Below are 19,008 nucleotides of genomic sequence, written 5' to 3'. Positions count from 1 at the left end.
AGACTTATTTTTTTGTATTATTTTTTTTTTCACTGTATTATTGACTATATGTTTGTTTTTACTCCATGTGTAACTATGTGTTGTTGTATGTGTCGAACTGCTTTGCTTTATCTTGGCCAGGTCGCAATTGTAAATGAGAACGTGTTCTCAATTTGCCTACCTGGTTAAATAAAGGTTAAATAAAAAAATAAATAAAATAAGGTGTAGGGTTGAGTAACTGTGTGGTAGCTGGCTAGTGATGGCTTTTTAACAGTCTGATGGCCTTGAGATAGAAGCTGATTTTTCATCTCTCGGTCCCAGCTTTGATGCACCTGTACTGACCTCGCCTTCTGGATGATAATGGGGTGAACAGGCCCTGACTCAGGTGGTTGATGTCCTTGATGATCTTTTTGACCTTCCTGTGACATCGGGGGCTGTAGGTGTCCTGGAGGGCAGGCAGTGTGTCACCGGTGATGTGCTGGGCTGAACACACCACCCTATGGAGAGCCCTGCGGTTGCGGATGGTGCAGATACAGCCCGACAGGATTCTCTCAATTGCACATCTGTAAAGGTTTGTAAGAGCAAAGACAAATTTCTTCAGCCTCCTGAGGTTGAAGAGTCACTGTTGTGCCTTCTTTACCACACTGTCTGTGTGGGTGCACCATTTCAGATTGTCAGTGAGGTGTACGCTGCGGAAATAGAACCTTTTCACCTACCTACTATTCATATACAGTTTGGACACACCTACTCATTCAAGGGTTTTTTGTTATTTTTACTATTTTCTACATTGGAGGATAATAGTGAAGACTTCAGAACTATGAAATAACACATATGGAATCATATAGTAACCCCAAAAAGTGTTAAACAAATCAAATATATGTTATATTTTAGATTCTTCAAAGTAGCCACACTTTGCCTTGATTACAGCTTTGCACACTCTTGACATTCTCTCAACCAGCTTCACCTGGAATGCTTTTCCAATAGTCTTGAAGAAGTTCCCACATATGCTGAGCACTTGTTTGCTGCTTTTCCTTCACACTGCGGTCCAACTCATCCCAAACCATCCCAATTGGGTTGAGGTTGGGTGATTGTGGAGGCCGGGTCATCTGATGCAACACTACATGACTCTCCTTCTTGGTCAAATAGCCCTTACACAGGCTGGAGGTGTGCTGGGTGATTGCCCTGTTGAAAAACAAAGGATAGTCCCACTGAACGCAAACCAAAAACCTGAGAAGAAATCTAACCAGGAAGTGGGAAATCTGAGGTGTGTAGGTTTTCAAGTCTTTGCCTATACAGGATACAGTGTAAATTTGGTCCGATTGCACTTCCTAAGGCTTCCACTAGTTTTCAACAGTCTTTAGAACCTTATTTCAGGCTTCTACTGTGGAGGGGAAGCGAATAAGAGCCGTTTGACTAAGGGGTCTGGCAGAATGCCATGAGCTAAGTCAGGCGCACGGCCGTGAGAGCGAGCTGCATTCCTTTTCATTTCTAAAGACAAAGGAATTGTCCGGTTGAAACATTATTGAAGATGTATAATAAAAACATCCTAAAGATTGATTCTATACATCGTTTGACATGTTTCTACAAACTGTAATGGAACTGTTTTGACTTTTCGTCTGGACTTTCGTCTAGACTTGCCCGCACCTTGTGAATTTCGGTTGGTGAACTAAATGCGCTAACAAAAAGGAGGTATTTGGACATAAAGATGAACTTTATCGAACAAAACGAACATTTATTGTGGAACTGCGATTCCTGGGAGTGCATTCCGATGAAGATCATCAAAGGTAAGTGAATATTTATAATGCTTTTTCTGACTTTTGTTGACTCCACAACATGGTGGGTATCTGTATGGCTTGTTTTGGTGCGCTGTACTCAGATTATTGCATGGTGTGCTTTTGCCATAAAGTATTTTTGAAATCTGACAAAGCGGTTGCATTAACCTGTTAGGTGGGCTGTCCCGACGTCGGTACAAATATGACAACATCCAGCTCATGTGCAGGGCGCGAAATTCAAAAGCTATTTTTTTTTAATATTTAACTTTCACACATTAACAAGTCCAATACAGCATTTGAAAGATAAACATCTTGTCAATCCAGCCAACATGTCCGATTTTTTAAATGTTTTACAGAGAAAACACCACATATATTTATGTTAGCTCACCACCAAATACAAAAGTGGACAGACACGTATGATTATGATTATTATGTATGAATTATGATTCAAGTAGCATGCACACGCCAACCTAAATAACCTAAAACCAACCTAAAGAACCTAGAAAAAACTACCTCAGATGACAGTCCTATAACATGTTACACAATAAATCTATGTTTTGTTCATTAAATGTGCATATTTTAGCTATAAATCAGTTTTACATTACTGCTCCCATCATTGCTACAGCATAGCTACAGTCTGAAATCAGACGGGAGTAGCCAGAGAAAATACAGACACCAACGTCAACTACTAATTACACCTCATAAAACATTTCAGAAAAACATATGGTGGATAGCTAATGAAAGGCAAATATCGTGTGAATAGAGCCAATATTTCCGATTTTTTAAGTGTTTTACAGCGAAAACACAATATATCGTTATATTAGCTTACAACATTAGCTAGCATACGGCAGCATTGATTCTAGTCAAGCGCTAGCATAGCACAGTTCGACAGATATTTGAAAAAGCATCCCAAATTGGGTCCTTATCTTTGTTGATCTTCCATCAGAATGTTGTAACGGGGTCCATTGTCCAGTAAAGTCTTTAGTTGGGTTCCAGAACGAAATATTTCCCTCTTTGGTTAGCAAGCACAACGGCCGTGCGGCGCTAATCTGTCTTTCTTCAAAAAATTCTTCCGTCGCATGACATCTAAAGTCCAGAATAAATTGCAATAATATAATTAAAGTATATTGAAAAAACATACTTTAGGATGATTTTGTGACATGTATCAAATAATATCGTAGGCAGAGGTCATATTCACCTTTAACGAGCGGATTCCAGGAGCCGAGTCCAGATTCTGCCTCGCGCCCGGAAAAAAAATTAAACTGCGCAGGTCTCACAAGAAGATGTGGTATTCAGTCCATGGAAGAGATATTCGACTCCTTTCAACTCTCACTTCCGCATTACACCCAGATGAAGGCGTAAGACGTGTTTCTACGGTCCTAAGTGTCATGACCTTGTATAGACAAGGTCTTAAAGAGACACATCGCATTTTGGAAATCTCAATTCGGCTGGGAAAATGGCTGTAAAAATAGTTCTGTTCCACTTAGAGAAATAATTCAAACGTTTTTAGAAACTATAGACTGTTATCTATCCAATAGTAGTAAATATATGCATATTGTAAAATCAAAAATTTCTTAAGAGGCCGTTTGAAAATGTGCACATATTTTCCAGTTTTTTCAATATTCACCGTGCAGCCTGAAGAAGTTTTAAGGAGAAGTATATCTTTAATTCCATGCATAACACTTGTATTTTCATCAATATATATGATGAGTATTCCTGTAAATTGATTTGGCTCTCTGCAAAATCACCGGATGTTTTGGATGCAAAACATTACTGAACATAACGCGCCAATGTAAACTGAGATTTTTGGATATAAATATGAACTTTATCGAACAAAACATACATGTCTTGTGTAACATGAAGTCCTATGAGTGCCATCTGATGAAGATCATCAAAGGTTAGTGATTCATTTTATCTCTATTTCTGCTTTTTGTGACTCCTCTCTTTGGCTGGTAAATGGCTGTGTTTTTCTGTGACTAGGCGCTGACCTAACATAATGAGATGGTGTGCTTTCGTCGTAAAGCCTTTTTGAAATCGGACACTGTGGTGGGATCGACAACAACTTTACCTTTAAAACGGTGTATAATACTTGTATGTTTGAGGAATTTTAATTGTGAGATTTCTGTTGTTTGAATTTGGCGCCCTGCACTTTCACTGGCTGTCGATCCCGTTAACGGGATTTCAGCCGTAAGAAGTTTTAAGTGTGCCTTGAATTCTAAAGGAATCACAGACAGTGTCACCAGCAAAGCACACCCACACCATCACACCTCCTCCTCCATGCTTCACGGTGGGAAATACACATGCAAATATCATCCGTTCACCTACTCTGCGCTTCACAAAGACACATTGGTTGGAACCAAAAATCTCACATTTGGATTCATCAGACCAAAGGACACCTGTCTAATGTACAATGCTTGTGTTTCTTGGCCCAAGCAAGTCTCTAATTATTATTTGTGTCCGTTAGTAGTGGTTTCTTTGCAACAATTCAACCATGAATGCCTGATTCACGCAGTCTCCTCTGAACAGTTGATGTTGATATGTGTCTTGGACCCTGTGAAGCATTTATTTGGGCTGCAATTCCTGAGTTAACTCTGAGTCTCCTTACCTGTGGTGGTCCTTATGAGGGCCAGTTCCATCATGGTGCTTGATGGTTTTCTGGATTGACTGACCTTAAAGTGATTATGGACTGTCGTTACTCTTTGCTTTTTTGAGCTGTTCTTGCCATAATATAGACTTAGTCTTTTACCAAATAGGGCAATCTTCTGTATACCACCCTTAACTTGTCACAACACAACTGATTGGCTCAAACACATTAAGAAGGAAAGAAATTCCACACGTTTACTTTTAACAAGGCACAAGGCATTGAAAGAATTCCAGGTGACTACCTCATGAAGCTGGTTGAGAGAATGCCAAGAGTGTGAAAAGCTGTCATCAATGCAAAAGGTGGCTACTTTGAAGAATCATAAAATATATTTGTATTTGTTGAACACTGTTTTGATTACTACATGATTCCTATGTGTTATTTCATAGTTTTGATGTCTTCACTATTATTCTACAATTGCGAAAATAGTAAAACATTAAGAAAAACCCTTGAATGAGTAGGTGTGTCCATACTTTTGACTGGTACTGTACATTACTATTACAGAATTTCCACGTTGGTGAGGATATTGGAAAAGTAATCTAATTCCATGTAATCGAAGGGTGATAACTTGTTTTTAACTAGGACAGAATAATTTATTCCTGACTTTATCCGACATAACCTGGGTACAGCAGATGCCCTTATTGTATAGGACACTTTTAAATGTTGTCACGCCCTGACCTTAGAGATCCTTTTTATGTCTCTATTTGGTTTGGTCAGGGTGTGATTTGGGGTGGGTATTTTATGTTCTATTATTTGTATTTCTATGTTTTGGCCGGGTAGGGTTCTCAATCAGGGACAGCTGTCTATTGTTGTCTCTGATTGAGAACCATATTTAGGTAGCCCTTTTTCCCACCTGTCTTTGTGGGAAGTTGACTTTGTTTGTGGCACTTAGCCTTAAGCTTCACGGTTTGTTTTGGAGTGTTTATTGTTTTGTTCGACGTCTTTTCATTTATAATAAAAGAAAATGTATGCTCAACACGCTGCACCTTGGTCCAGTTCTTTCAACGGCCGTGACAAATGTGCCATTAGAGGCCAGGCAATTCAATATTCATCTTTAAAACAAAAGCAATTTACGTCAAAAGAGTTCATATTAACAAATTAAATAGAAGGACTAACAGTACAGATAGATAGCCACAAAAACTGTACCATAGAGAGACAGAATAAGTTAGAGAAAAAAAAAATGATTGGAGAAACTTATTCAAGAAAGATCAACTGTAATATATAATAAAAATAAAGCGAACTGGATGGAATATGGGGAAAGATAAACCAAATGTTTGTTTTATTTTCAATATAAAAATGCTACCAAAAGTAATTCACTTAAACTTGTTACAAATGACAAATTCAAATGTCATCACCCATCTAGACACAATACCACATAATGACACATTGTAAATTCTAAATTTCTGCAAATGTATTGAAAATTAAATAGAAAAGTATCTAATATACATAATTACTCACACTCCTGAGTCAATACTTTGTAGAAGCGTCTTTGGCATTGATTACAGCTGTGAGTCTTTCTGGGTAGATGTCTAAGAGCTTTGCAAACCTGTATTGTACAATATCTGCACATTATTCTTTTTTTAATTCTTCAAGCTCTGTCAAGTTGGTTGTTGATCATTTCTAGGCAGCCATTTTCAAGTCTTGCATATATTTTTAAACCTGTTAAATTCAAAATTGTAACTAGGCCTGTCAGGGACATTCAGTGTTGTTTTGGTGAGCAACTCCAGTCTAAATTTGGCCTTGTGTTTTAGGTTATTGTCCTCCTGAAAGGTGAATTGTTCTACCAGTGTGTGTTGGAAAGCAGACTGAACCAAGTTTTCCTCTAGGATTTTGCCTCTGCTTAGCTGTATTCCATTTATTTTTATCCCCCAAAAATTCCTAGTCCTTTTCAATGACACGCATTCCAATAACATTATGCAGCCATCACCATGCTTGAAAATATGAAGGGTGGTACTCAGTGATGTGTGGTGTTGGATTTGCCCCAAACATAACGCTTTGTATATACGACTTCAAGTTCATTTCTTTGCCAAATTTTTTTCACTGATACTTGATTGCCTCATTGAAAACAGGATGCATGTTTTGGAATATTTTATTCCGTACAAGCTTCCTTCTTTTCACTCTGTCAATTAGGTTAGTATTGTGGAGTAAATACAAAATTGTTGATCCATCCTCAGTTTTCTCCTACCACAGCCATTAAACTCTGTAACTGTTTTAAAGTCACAATTGGCCTCATTGTGAAATCTCCGAGCGGTAGCCTTCCTGTCCGGCAACTGAGTTAGGAAGATAAATTGCTGTTTGAAATTCACTGCTCGACTGAGTGACCTTACAGATTATTGTATGCTTGGGGTACATAGATTAGGTTGTCATTCAAAAATCATGTTAAACACGATTATTGCACACAGCGTGAATCCGCACAAATTATTATGTGACTTGCTTAGCACATTTTTACTCCTGAACTTATTTAGGCTTGCCATAACAAAGGGGTTTAATATGTATTGACTCAAGACGTTTGAGCTTTTCATTTTGAATACATTTTCAAAAATGTCTAAAATCATAATTCCAGAGAAGAGAAGAGGTATTTGGAGTGGACTTCTAGTCCGACTCAGGAGGCGTGCACACCATCCACCGCTTTCGAGTATTTTACTTGCTAATGTTCAGTCCCTGGACAATAAAGTAGATGAGCTCAGGGTGAGAATGTCCTTACAGAGAGACATCAGGAACTGTAACATACTCTGTTTCACGGAATTATGTCTCTCTCCGGATATACTGTCCCCGTCCATACAGTCAGCTGTGTTCGCAATACATTGTGCAGACAGGAATAAAAAAACTCTGGGGATAAGAAAGGCAGTGGTGTATGTTTCTTGATTAACTACTCATGTGATTGTGGTAGCGTACCGTAACTCAAGTCCTTTTGTTCACCCGACCTAGAATATCTTACAATCAAATGTCGACCGTATTACCTCCCAAGAGATGTCTCTTCGGTTATAGTCACAGTGGTATATATTCCCCCTCAAGCCGATACCACAACGGCCCTCAAGGAACTACACTGGACTTTGTGCAAACTGGAAACCACATATCTTGAGGCCACATTTATTGTAACTGGGGATTTTAACAAAACAAATTTGAGGAAAATCCTACCTAAGTTCTATCAACACATTGCTTCTAGTACTCGCGCTACAAAACCTCTCAACCATTGTTACTCTCGCTTGCGGGACGGCTACAAAATTAATATATTTCTTAATTCCATTATTTTACTTTTAGATGTGTGTGTATTGTTGTGAATCGTTAGATAATGCTGCACAATTGGAGCTACAGTAGGAACACAAGCATTTAGCTACACCAGCAAGAACATCTGCTAAATATGTGCATGTTACCAATAACATTTGATTTGGTTTGATTTTATTCATTTTAGAGATGTTCAGGACCAGTTTATTACTGGCCACCCATTCCAAAACAGACTGCAACTCTTTGTGGGTTTCAGTGAATTCATTAGCTGTGGTTGATGATGTGTATATGGTTGAATCATCAGCATACATGGACACACAAGCTTTGTTTAATGCCAGTGACAGGTCATTGGTAAAAATAGAAAAGAGTAGAGGGGCTTGAGAGTTGCCCTGCGGAACTCCATATTTGACATTAGAGAAGCTTCCATTAAAGAAAACCCTCTGAGTTCTATTAGATAGATAGCTCTGAATCGACAATATGGCAGAGGTTGAAAAGCCATAACACATTCGTTTTCTCAACAACAGGTCAATAATAAGGTCAATAATGTCAAAGGCTGCACTGAAATCTAACAGTGCAGCTCCCACAATCTTATTATTATAAAACAGGTTCAACCAATCATCTGACATTTGTGTCAGTGCAGTACATGTTGAGTGCCCTTCTCTACAATTACACTGAAAGTCTGTTGTTAATTTGTTTACAGAGAAATCGCATTGTATTTGATCAAACTCCATTTTTCCCACCAGTTTGCTAAGAGCTGGCAGCAAGCTGGTATGTCAGCTGTTAGAACCAGTAAAAGTTGCTTTGGCAGACCCGGCCTTGGTCGGCAGGATCACTGGATCGATAGTACTGTAGCGTGCCAGCAACTGATTCCAAATACCTCGCTGGATCCTAACTCAAATGGTAGCTAGCTACTAAGAAACTACTCACACTGTTAAGAGAATTTTGTTATCAATGTTCATAAACTGAAATTCAATTAAACTACTCTGTCTGTTACTAAGAATTTGTAAGGTTCTTATTGAAATGAAACAGACAGAGGCCAGTCTACAATAGTCAGCAAAGTTTATTTACGAGAGCTCTGCTGTGCATATACAAAAACGTTCCTTTTATAATATTCTCTTAACCTGTTAGTGAATAGGGGGCGCTATTTTCACTTTGGGAATCGTGCCCAAATTAACTGGCTACTCAATACTGCCCCTTGCAGCCATAACAGGTTACGGCGTTGTACTCTGTTCTAGATCATACAATATGCATATTATTATTACTATTGGATAGAAAACACTCTGAAGTTTCTAAAACTGTTTGAATTATATCTGTGAGTAAAACAGAACTCATTTGGCAGCAAACTTCCAAACAGGAAGTGAAAATTCTGAAAATGGGGCTCTGTGTCAGGGCCTGCCTATTCAACTGGCTTATATTTATGGATTCATACGCCTCACTAGATGTCAACGCCTCACTAGATTCACTTCATACGCCTTCCACTAGATGTCAACAGGCAGTAGAATGTTGAATGGGGTGTCTAGCTTGATGTGAGACCGAATGAGAGCTTTTGGAGTGACAGGTCCGCTCTATTGTCAGTATTCAACTGCGCACCAGGGAACCCCACATTGTCTTCTGAAATGCGTTAGGTATACACGGCAAAATGCTCCAGCTCGGATTTTATTGGATATATATGAGAAAAACATCATAAAGTTGGATTTTCAACCGAGTTTGACCAGTTTATTCAACGTTTATTGGGACTTTTGGAATTTTTCGTTCCATGCGCTAAGAGTTCTTGGACATGTGCCCAAGTTGCTAATTCGACAGAAGAAATGGATATTCTAAAACAAAACAACGATTTATTCTGGAACTAGGACTCCTTGCACAACATTCTGATGGAAGATCGTCAAAGGTAAGAGAATATTTATGATGTTATTTCGTATTTTTGTGGTTTATGTTGGCTCCAACAAGGCGGAGAATTGATGGGCGCTGTCTCACAATATTGCATGCTGTACGTTGTACTAAAGTTATTTTTTTAAATCTAACACATCGGTTGCATTAAGAACCAGTGTATCTTTCATTTGCTGTACAACATGTATTTTTTTGTAAAGTTTATGATGAGTTTTCTGGTTAGATTTCGTGACTGTCCAAAATTTCTCCGGACAATTTGGTGCATTATGGCTACGTATTCACAATGTAAAACCACGATTTGTACCTCTAAATATGCACATTTTTGAACAAAACATAAATGTATTGTATAACATGATGTTATAAGACTGTCATCTGATGAAGTTGTTCAAAGGTTAGTGATTAATTTTATCTCTATTTGTGGGTTTTGTGAAAGCTATGTTGGCGGTGAATAAATGGCGTTGTGTGTTTGGCTATTGTGGTGAGCTAATATAAATATATATTGTGTTTTCGCTGTAAAACATAAAAAAAATTGGACATGTTGGCTGGATTCACAAGATGTTCATCTTTGATTTGCTGTATTGGACTTGTTAATGTGTGGAAGTTAAATATTACAAGAATATATTTTTGAATTTCGCTCGCTGCGGAATGTTGTGGGTGTTCCGCTAGCGGAGCCCCGGGGCGAGAAAGGTTAACCTACGCATATACATACAAACTAATATTTGGATTCTCTCTTCTTCTCCTGGAGTCTCACCAAAGTTTATTACCACACAGCTGACAGTTCCAGTCCCCTCCCGATACGGGAAATCTGGAGGGGCTCTCCATGTCCTATCTTATCATCCCAGAGTTATAGCCGGGTGAGTTGAAACATAGTTTAATGATCCACTTTGATTTCTTTAGGCACACACATACCTTCCTCTCTTCCCATGTACATGCAACATAACCTCTTTCTTATGAACTAACATTATTTATAAATATAGAAAAACAGGGTAGTATTCAATCAGTTATAGTTCTATGTTAAATGTATACATCATTTAGTCATTATTCATAAAATTCATAACAAAAACTTTCACAACTTTCTAAAATAACAAACCGAGCTCTCCTTCGTTCCGTGTTCAACAGGAAGTGACGTGTACAGTGATGTGTATTGAGAGTAAGAATAGTCGAATACACCAGGTGCAGTTTCTAAATTTGGTTGAGCATCAGCAGTTTTTCTCTTGTTATGTCAGTCACTCAATTAGCCATGTCAGCTAACAATTGTTTGATTGGTATTTAATCTAACCAGCTATCTAAACTTGTAGTAATCATGGTTGAAAACTGACCGGGCACGTGCCCAGGGGCCCTGACCTCCAGTGGGCCCCCATTGATTTTGTTAGTCTTTCTAACTCAGATATCTTATTTTTATTTCATTTTTTTATTTTACTTTTAGTTAACTAGATATCTTATTAACATGGCATAAGTCAGTATAAAATGTGTAGAATTACAGGACATGTGCTTTAAATCATCAAACATTTCTCTCCACCCCATGGCAAAATAGGTAAAATTGCAGGATGAACTGTAAACAGACTACATTTTTTACCCTATGGCAAAATGAGTAGAATTGCATGCTTTTTTTAAAATACAATTGCAGTTCTGTCCATCCTATGATGAAACGTGAATAATGGCTTGCTTTAACACTGCAACATTTTCTCTTTTCCCAGTGATAAATATGTAGAATTGCAGGAAATTAACATACAAAAAAAATCTCTCCACCGTCAAGAGGGGGGCCACTAAAATGTTTTCCTGCAATGTGGGAGGCCCCCCAACCAAATCTCACTAAGGGACCCCATACTGTCTCTCTCTCTCACCCTGTTCACACTCACGTTGTACAACACATTTCACACAAGGGTTGTGATACAACTGATATTTTGTGATAAAACAAAGTCTTCACAACAAACAAAAAATTATCACTGTGTGGTTTCTTCACAACACTTATGTATTCACGTTTGTGCAGAAAAACCCTCAGTTGCATCACAACCGTAGTTCCAAATGTGTTGTACATCAGGGGTACAACTCAAGTGTGTAGGAGGCCATACAGCCAGACTACTATAGGTTTTCTTCTTTAGGAGAAAAGAGTGTCCCCTGGCCTCCCTGCGCTAAGCTGAGCCATCGTTGCGAAAGACTTCCTCTGTGAAGTTTCTCTGGTATCCTGTAAAATTAAACTGATCAGGCCTGTTCTAAGATGTGACCCAGTTGTAAAAGAGTACTTGACTACCTGATAAAAAAAAACAGTTTATTAATATCACCTCAGCAAGGATTACTGTAGTCTGTATATGATTCAATTCCATTTTTCAGTTTCTGGCTTTGTCTAAGCTTGGAAAATAACCAGCAGTTTGTATGGCTATATGGCAGGGCATTGTCTTGTGAGTTCGACGTTACAGTAGGAGGAGGTTCCTGATATCTTAAGCCCAGATATATCCACTCTGTAGTTGTGCAATCACTGCCTGGTGACTCTTATTCCTGTTTTTCCTGCCTGGCCATGGGGATTTTAGGGCTGGTTTGCTACACACACCATCTCTCTCACTCTCGCTCTCGCTCTCTCTCTCGTTCCAATAAACACCCAGCACACATCCATAAGACAATGCAGGTACAGGCCATACACTGCTAGAGAAATGGCTCGAGAACCAAAAAGGGTTCTATGGTAACCCAGGTTACTGTACCACTCAGCCCCGTCTTAGGACCTATGTTAGGAATAGAAATTTAGATAAAGAGACTGTGATATTTGTGTGTGTGTGTGCGCGCATGTTCCTGTGCGCACAGACGCTCGCAGTGCAGAGATTGACTAATGTGATGTCAGTTCAGTGTCAGAACCATGTCAGTAAGGTTAGGGAGTGGAATGGGAGGGGCCTCCAGACAGGGGCTGTAAGGACTGGGGAGTGTTGTTAGGGGAATCCAGCTCAACTGATGTCAGCAGTAGTCTAGCCCTACACTTTATTAGACTGGAAACAGTTCTCCTGGCACTGTCATTGTTTAACAAAGAACCCAGCACACAGAGGTACACTGGAATATGTACATTTAAGCTGGGTAATGTACTAATCATAGGGTCCAAATCACCATATCCTCCAGGGGTCGCTACACTAATCTATGGCCAACCCTGTGTGCTTTAACCTCTCGGGTTGTCTAGGGGTTACGTTTAGGATAAAGCAAAAAAATCTAATGTGTATGTCCTGTGACAGTAGAGAGCAATGTAACGTTCTGTGAGGAATGATTATTAGGATGACTTCTGAAACCAAACCAACCTGGTGTCAGTGCAAAGGCCTATGGGTAATGTGGGCAGGTTTGTGGTCAGGCAGCTCAAAGAGCAGGTTGAGATGTACATGTGAGGAGGATGTTGGACTATGGGGAAACTTCCACCTTCCTTCCTCTCTCTCTCCCTCTCTCTCTCCCTCTCTCTTTCTTTCTCTCTCTCCCAAGTTATATAGCAAGTCTTCTCACTACAGGAACTTTGGTGCAAACAGCATGCAGCAAGAGAGAGAGAGAAAGAGAAAGAGGAGATAGACACAGACAGACAGACAGACAGACAGACAGACAGACAGACAGACAGACAGACAGACAGACAGACAGACAGACAGACAGACAGACAGACAGACAGACAGACAGCAGAGTGATGTGTGCACCTGATAGGAGAGAAAGTGAGAGGTTTTGTGGATCAGCGTACACCTGCGTGGTTGCTTGGTTTGTGAGTTAGTTTTGGAGAGAGAGAGAGAGAGAGAGAGAGAGAGAGAGAGAGAGAGAGAGAGAGAGAGAGAGAGAGAGAGAGAGAGAGAGAGAGAGAGAGAGAGAGAGAGAGAGGAGAGAGAGAGAGAGAGAGAGAGAGAGAGAGAGAGAGAGAGAGAGGAGAGAGAGAGAGAGAGAGAGAGAGAGAGAGAGAGAGAGAGAGAGAGAGAGAGAGAGAGAGAGAGAGAGAGAGAGAGAGATCTCTGAGAGGTTGTGATGTTGGAGAAAGCTGTAGGTTTAAGCCGGGTGTATGGCTTGGGGATACAAGGATACAGACAGCTGTGGTTTGACATGACTGTGTTCACAGCTGCCTTAAACTGAAGTGAAAACAGGAAATATATGTAAATAAAGATAGACTTTCCACAATAGATAGACTGTGTTTAGTCAGATGCGTTTTCATCACTTCATTGTACTTTGCTACCTATCTTTCTTTGAGGCTGCTAGAGGGAGACACTCCCCTGGGTAAAAAAAGAGAGAAAAGAAACATTTTGTCTCTGCAACTTTTGGCACGGTTATCTCCCCTTTTAAATGTCAGCGCTTTTGTTAGCTTTGTGGTTGCTGGGCCTTGGTCAAGACAGGAGTAAACGACTTAGATACAGAACAACACTCAGAGAGATGAAAAAACTCTGTGCCATAGGACCCCTTAAACTTTCTATAAGTATACCAATTCAATGCATGCACAGAGACCAGATCTGTTGCAACATACAGGGCAGAGATGCATGGATAGGGATTGACTTCAAAGTGAACTATCTGGGGAAATATCTCTAGAAAGCCACTCACTGCCTCTCTCTGGTGTAGTGTGGTGTCCTGTTGTGTAATCGGGCTGCGCTACTAGTATGAGTCCTGTAATCCTTTTAAAACATGCTTGTATTGGTGGGTTACAAACTCAAAAATATAATCTGGATTATACGGCCTCTAGTTTTGATGATGTGTTCTATGACCATATTCAAACTGTCATTATTCATAACATTCGAAGCCCATGGTTTGCCTGAAATTATCTCTTATCATTCAAGTTTCCTTCAGTCACATAACGTAACAGATAGTACTGATGAGTCAATGTGACCAATGTGATATTATTTAACCCTACACTGTAAGAGTCTATCCAAGTCCCAGCCCCCGCATTGACATCAGGGGCAGAGTGGTATGATGCTGTACTCTCAGTGTTGCTCAGATTAAACCAGTCATTCAGTCTTGTTTCCACACTCATGGTTAACTGCGAGGGCGGACATCAACACAAACTGTAAACTCCTGCCAAGGTGTGTGTTGACGCGGGCGCGCACACACACACAATCGTGTAGTTTAGTGAGTTACCACTGCTACTATAAAAACGGAACTCATTCTCACTCTTGTGCTGCCCTCCAGTGGTACTACACTGAGATAAAATGTTTCACATAAAAGAGACAAGATATGGATAAAGATGTGATTAATACAACATCTGATTAATTAATTAAATTACCATTAAGCAGTATGATGATCAGACCCCTTAAGCACTTTTCAAACACCCTGGAATGATCATGGGATCTTTTGCCATGTTTACTACAGTTGAAGTTTCTACCTATGCCGAGTACACTACATTTACATTTAAGTCATTTAGCAGACGCTCTTATCCAGAGCGACTTACAAATTGGTGCATTCACCTTATGACATCCAGTGGAACAGAGTAATAGGCAGTATATTTCAAAAAGTAACAAACCAGAGACAATAATTTATTTTATCCAGTGGATGGCAGCAGTGTACAGTGTACAAACGGTTCCTCCAATATTCCTAATCACCATTCAACCACAACTCAGAGGGAGAGAGAGAGAGAGAGAGAGAGACGAAGCACCCCATTCATAACTTGAGCAAAGTCCTCTCAGCCTCATCCAGGAGTTTCACTTCTGACCCTGATACATCTGACCCTGTCTGAACTTGTGACCGGCCAACAATTTGCAATGTAAGCTATCTACCTTCAAAGACCTCAGAAAGGTCAATGCAGGCGGCCCTCAGAAAGATCAATGCAGGCGGCCCTCAGAGAGATCAATGCAGGCAGTCCGCAGAGAGAGTAATGCAGGCAGCCCTCAGAGAGAGCAACGCAGGCAGCCCTCAGAGAGATCAATTAAGGCAGCCCTCAGAGATATCAATGCAGACAGCCCTCAGAGAGATCAATGGAGGCAGCCCTCAGAGAGAGGCTACCTTAATATGGTTCCCAATCAGAGACAATGCAAAACACCTGCCTCTGATTGAGAACCATATTAGGCCAAACAACAAACCCAACATAGAAACACAAAACATAGACTACACCCACCCAGCTCACGTCCTGACCAACTAAACAAAGACTAAACAAAGGAAATAAGGTCAGGAACGTGACAGTAGCCAACCCCCAAGGTACGGACTCCGGCCGCAAAACCTGAACCTATAGGGGAGGGTCTGGGTGGGCGTCTCTCCACGGTGGCTGCTCTGGCGCTGGACGTGGCCCCCACTACACCATAGTTAATCCCCGCTTCCGTGGCCTCCTCCTAATGACGACCCACCAAAATAACCCCACTGTACTGATGGGCGCCTCTGGACTGAGGGGCAGCTCCGGACTGAGGTGCAGCTCCGGACTGAGGAGCAATTCCGGCATCGCCTGCGTGACAGGCAGCTCTGGCAGCTCCTTGCTGACTGACGACTCTGGCAGGTCCTGGCTGACTGACGGCTCTGGCAGGTCCTGGCTGGCTGGTGGCTCTGGCAGCTCCTGGCTGGCTGACGGCTCTGGCAGCTCCTGGCTGACTGACGGCTCTGGCAGCTCCTGGCTGACTGACGGCTCTGACAGCTCCTGGCTGACTGACGGCTCTGGCAGCTCCTGGCTGGCTGACGGCTCTGGCAGCTCCTGGCTGGCTGACGGCTCTGGCAGCTCCTGGCTGGCTGACGGCTCTGGCAGGTCCTGTCTGGCGGGCGGCTCTGGCAGCTCCTGAATGACTGATGGCTCTGGCAGCTCCTGTCTGGCGGGCAGCTCTGGGCGCTCCTGTCTGGCGGGCGATTCTGAGAGGGTCTGGGTGGGCGGGCGACTCTGGCAGCTCATGTCTGGCGGGCGACTCTGGCAGCTCCTGTCTTGTGGGCGACTCTGGCAGCTCCTGTCTGGCGGGCGACTCTGGCAGCTCCTGTCTGGCGGGCGACTCTCGCGGCTCCTGTCTGGCGGGCGGCTCTGGCGGCTCCTGACTGACGGACGGCTCTGGCGGCTCCTGACGGACGGACGGCTCTAGCGGCTCCTGACTGACGGACGGCTCTGAAGGCTCAGGACAGACGGGCGGCTTTGAAGGCTCAGGACAGACGGGCAGCTCAGATTGCGCTGGGCAGACGGGTAGCTCAGACGGCGCTGGGCAGACGGGCAGCTCAGACGGTGCTGGGCAGGCGGCGCTGGGCAGACGGCAGACCCTGGCCTGCTGAGGTGCACAATATGCCTGGTGCGTGGTGCCGAAACTGGTGGTACCGGGCTAGGGACACGCACCTCAAGGCTAGTGCGGGGAGCAGCAACAGGGTGTACAGGGCTCTGGAGACGCACAGGAGGCTTAGTGCGTGGTGCAGGAACTGGTGGTACCGGGCTGGAGACACGCACCACAGGGCCAGTGCGTGGAGGAGGAACAGGGCTCTGGAGACGCACAGGAAGCCTGGTGCATGGTGTTGGCACTGGTGGTACTGGGCTGGGGCGAGGAGGTGGCACCGGATATACCGGCCGGTGAAGGCGTACTGGAGCTCTTGAGCACCGAGCCTGCCCAACCTTACCTGGTTGAATGCTCCCCGTAGCCAGGCCAGTGCGGCGAGGTGGAATATTCCCACTGGGCTGTGCTGGCGAACCAGGGACGCCATGCGTAAGGCTGGTGCCATGTACACCGGCCCGATGAGACGCACTGGAGACCAGATGCGTTGAGCCAGCTTCATGGCACCTGGCTCGATGCCCACTCTAGCCCGGCCGATACGTGGAGCTGGGATGTACCGCACCGGGCTAAGCACACGGACAGGAGACACCGTGCGCTCTTCCGCATACCATGGTGTCTGCCCGTACTCTCGCTCTCCACGGTAAGCCCGGGAAGTTGGCGCAGGTCTCCTACCTGACTTCGCCACACCCCCCTTTAGCCCTCCCCCAATAAATTTTTGGGGTTTCCTCTCGGGCTTCCTCGCCAGCAGTGTTCCCTCGTAACTCCGGTTCCCATTTGCAGCTGCCTCCGCTCTCCTAGCTGCCTCCACCTGTTTCCATGGAAGGCGATCCCTTCCAGCCAGAATCTCCTCCCATGTGTAGCAACCCTTTCCGTCCAACACGTCTTCCCAAATCCATTCCTCCTGACATCGCTGCTGCCGCTGCTGCCCATTACCACGCTGCTTGGTCAGAGTTTGGTGGGTAATTCTGTAACGGCTTTCTTCCTGGGATGAAGGAGAGGACCAAAACGCAGCGCGGCTAGTGTTCAACATGTTTAATAAAGAATAATAACGTGAACACTACAAGCTACAAAACAATAAAATGTGAAAACCAAAAACAGTCCTATCTGGGGCAGAATACAAAGACAGAAAACAATCACCCACCAACCAACAGTGCAAACAGGCTACCTTAATATGGTTCCCAATCAGAGACAATGCAAAACACCTGCCTCTGATTGAGAACAATATTAGGCCAAACAACAAACCCAACATAGAAACACAAAACATAGAATGCTCACTCAGCTCACGTCCTGACCAACTAAACAAAGACTAAACAAAGGAAATAAGGTCAGGAACGTGACAGTACTAGGCTTTGGGATAGTTAATAAAAGGCACGAACCAGAGGACCTGAGACCTACAGGATACATAACTTAAATTGGGCACGATTTTCCCCAAAGTGAAAACAGCGCCCTCTGTCCTCAACAGGTTAAACTGCAGCCTCTGTTGCTACAGAGTGCCTGGTCGCCTGCTGTTTCCTCCTATTTTGTTACACTGCTCGTGATATTTTTAATATTTGTTCTAGACTTCTGTTATGGTGTTTCTTGTGTATTTTTGTCACTATTTATTCTAGAAAGCCTAGATTTATTTTAACCACGTAGTAAAATTTTTGTTTATTTTTAAATTCTTTCTTCCTTCTTCGCATCCGTTATATACTTCGCATCCGTTATATACTATCCGTGCCTTGTTTAATACCTCTTTAATTATTATTATTATTTATTTTAACACCTATTCTATTCTTACAATGGTCGTTTAACACATTATCACGTCAACGTTTTAGCCTAAATTATAACTTATTTTGCCCAATGTTTATCGATTTCGTTCCCTTTGTCTAGCAATAGTTAAGAGTGCCTCCCCTTAACCTTATTATCCTGTTGTCACGCCCTGGCCTTAGTTACCTTTGTTTTCTTTATTATTTTAGTTAGGTCAAGGTGTGACATGGGGGAAGTTTGGGTGTTTTTTTCTAGTCTAGGGTGTTTGTATTGTATAGGTTTTTTTTGTAGAGTTCATGGGGTTGTGTTCAGTGTAGGTGTTTATGTAAGTCTATGGTTGCCTGGATTGGTTCTCAATCAGAGACAGCTGTCTATCGTTGTCTCTGATTGGGAGCAGCCATAGGCATTAGGTAGGTGGTGGGTAATTGTATATGTTTTACGTTAGTAGCTTGTGTCTGCACTTTCGTTTGTTAGCTTCGCGGTCGTTTGTTGTTTTGTTTAGTTTGTATTAGTTTTGTGTTCGTTTCATCTTCTCAAATTAAAGATATCACGCTGCGCCTTGGTCCTCTCTTTCACCTAAAGACGATCGTGACACCTGTCTGTCACAGAA

The sequence above is a fragment of the Salvelinus fontinalis genome, chromosome 19, assembly GCF_029448725.1.
Source record: "Salvelinus fontinalis isolate EN_2023a chromosome 19, ASM2944872v1, whole genome shotgun sequence".
Classification (NCBI taxonomy): domain Eukaryota; kingdom Metazoa; phylum Chordata; class Actinopteri; order Salmoniformes; family Salmonidae; genus Salvelinus; species Salvelinus fontinalis.
Note: the sequence above shows the minus strand (reverse complement) of the source record.